The sequence below is a fragment of the Carassius carassius genome, chromosome 11 (genome assembly GCF_963082965.1).
Source record: "Carassius carassius chromosome 11, fCarCar2.1, whole genome shotgun sequence".
In the NCBI taxonomy this organism is placed as follows: domain Eukaryota; kingdom Metazoa; phylum Chordata; class Actinopteri; order Cypriniformes; family Cyprinidae; genus Carassius; species Carassius carassius.
Window position 1 is genome coordinate 34,858,756 of NC_081765.1, and position 2,406 is coordinate 34,861,161.

Genomic DNA, 2,406 nt, shown 5'->3' on the forward strand with positions numbered 1-2,406 from the left:
ACAAAATTTGGGCTGGTTTGGGGTCAGTTTGGCGGTTTTCAAAAATATAAGTTGTATAGGCTAATTGGCTAACAAACAAGCTCAAGTGTGCATATACTGCATCCGAACAGTCATCACGTTGTTATAAACTGCAGTGCAGAGGTGCTGATGCTGATATGAACGTCGCGGCCGTACTTTTAGCCAATCACTAGTGATCTACAGACACACGTGATGATACATGAGCAATAACGGATCTAATTTTAAATGTATGAACTGTATGAGTGATCATAATGCCTAAATATATGTTACATGGTAAAGAGTGGGAGAGTGCCAAAACGTGAATTACACCTGTTGAGGGAAAGATGACACCAAGACTCTAATATTACTGCAACTCCTAAAATAGAGCACAGTTAAATTATTTAATTTATAACATAATCTATTTATATTTAATCTATATCTAAATGATCTTGTCTTTTATCTTTTAAACAGTACAGATTGGTATATCTTCTTAGTTTTGACTGTGCAAATGTAATGTTCTACAATATGAACTTCACAAAAGACTAAAGCCCCTATTAGGGCGGTATTGTTTCTCATGTGGACCGCTGTGAAAATAAATTTACATTCCACCTCAGTGAAAAACTCATGGATTCGGATGGCGATTATTATTGTTGTTGTTGTTAATTTTCATACAGTATTTATCAATGAATGACAACACAGTTTTGACTGTTATATGTGTGCATAAACAAGTGTGAAATACCTAATTACGTTGCTTTTTCCTATCACTTATACTGGACACTTATGCATTTAAATTCTGACTGTTGACATTGAAAATGATGCATATGTTTTTTCGAGGGTATCGGTAAATCAATTGTAAATCAATCAAATGTTTTGACGGTGACTGCTTGCATAACCTATTTTAATCATATTCGGTACTAATTGTCTTTAATGTATTTGCCACCATTTGATCCATGGGAAATTTATCTAGCGTTATTATTTCGTTTTAAGGAGTTAAAATGGCTCTTAACACCTTTGACTGACATGTTGTATATCATTATTTTGTTATTTAAAGTTTTGGGCGGTTTTCGTTGGAGTGGGCGGGTTTTTGTGAGCTTTTGTGATGGAAATCGTCCATCCAATCTGGCAACACTGGTTCCCGAATCATTTGAGTCAGTTTGGGGAACGTCGACATCAGAGCCATATAGAGAGAGAGTTGCGACAACTCCATTGACTCCAACGGAACGCTTTTTTTACAGCAATGGCGGCTCGTGGAGCCTCTCAATAGTTCCCGGAAGTAGCAGCAAACCGATGCCGCGCCGTAGAGATGCAGCAGAACAAACCGTTTGCGACGCACTTTTAAAAGGTAAGACGTTTAAATAATACGATTGTATAATTAATATATTAATTATACAATAATATATTAGTACATCTAAATAACAATAAAATGTAAGTTAAATCCTTAACTCATTAAATGAGTAGGTTTAAGGGATGTTATCAGATAACTAACAGATTAGGCTAGGATTGTAGCTGAATAAAGTTAGTAACGAACACCCTATTAATTGTAAAATCTGTTCTCTTAATTCAGTTTCATCCATCGTGTTTGGAATTAGAGAAAAGGAGTCTAAACATTTTTTTTTGCTGGGTGGGGAAAGTTAGCTAACGTTACATAGCCTATTAGTTCAATATTAACGTTTGACCGCGTGTGACAGCGGTGAGTGGAAGTGGTCAAATTAGGTTATAAAGTTTGTTCCCTATTACACGTATTAAATAATTAAATTCCTTAATAATAAAATGCACCCTATTGATATAAATTTAGAGTGAATTGAGTTTGCAAAAACATGGGTGGAGTGTTTTTAGTCATTGTGATTCATTGACTATTACCTGTCTATATTATATAACCTATATTATAATACTACTGTATTATATACTTAAACTTGTTAGTGTATAAAAGTAACATCCTGTAACATTCTGTGGGTGCTGGTAGGTGGAGGATTAGTGGTACCACTGGACTGTTCTGTGATGGAGCATCAGTGAGGATGCAGGTCAGGAGTGCTGAGGGGACCTTTTTTTTAAAGCTGCATTTTCATTCTTTATTTTTCTTAGTGCTGCCTTTGCATTTTTTTATATTTTTTCTTGTCTCTTTAATTTTTTTAATAGACCCAGGTAACTGGCTGATGGTTCACTGGAATGCTGACTGAGTAGTGTCAGCTGTCCCTGTCTCTCCTCTCTAGCCATGTCCTCTATTTCTTCACTGTCACTTTCCCTTCTCTAAGTGTCCTCATTCTTTTTTTCCTCAACCTTTGAAACTGATAGAGGCAGAATACATGGAATTGCTAATTTTAAATACTGAAAATATCACATCACTTCAAAATTAGAAATATTACTTAAACTAGTACGAGTTTGTACTTATTATATATGTATCACCTGAAA

General features: G+C 35.1%; 1 long non-coding RNA gene across 1 annotated transcript; it reads left to right on the plus strand.

The window, feature by feature from the left end:
• Nucleotides 1-1,173: 1,173 nt before the first annotated feature.
• LOC132152544 (uncharacterized) lies at nucleotides 1,174-2,173 on the plus strand. The gene is made up of 3 exons (XR_009436549.1): nucleotides 1,174-1,339; nucleotides 1,961-2,018; nucleotides 2,134-2,173. It is a non-coding gene; the product is annotated as an uncharacterized LOC132152544 (long non-coding RNA).
• Nucleotides 2,174-2,406: the final 233 nt, after the last annotated feature.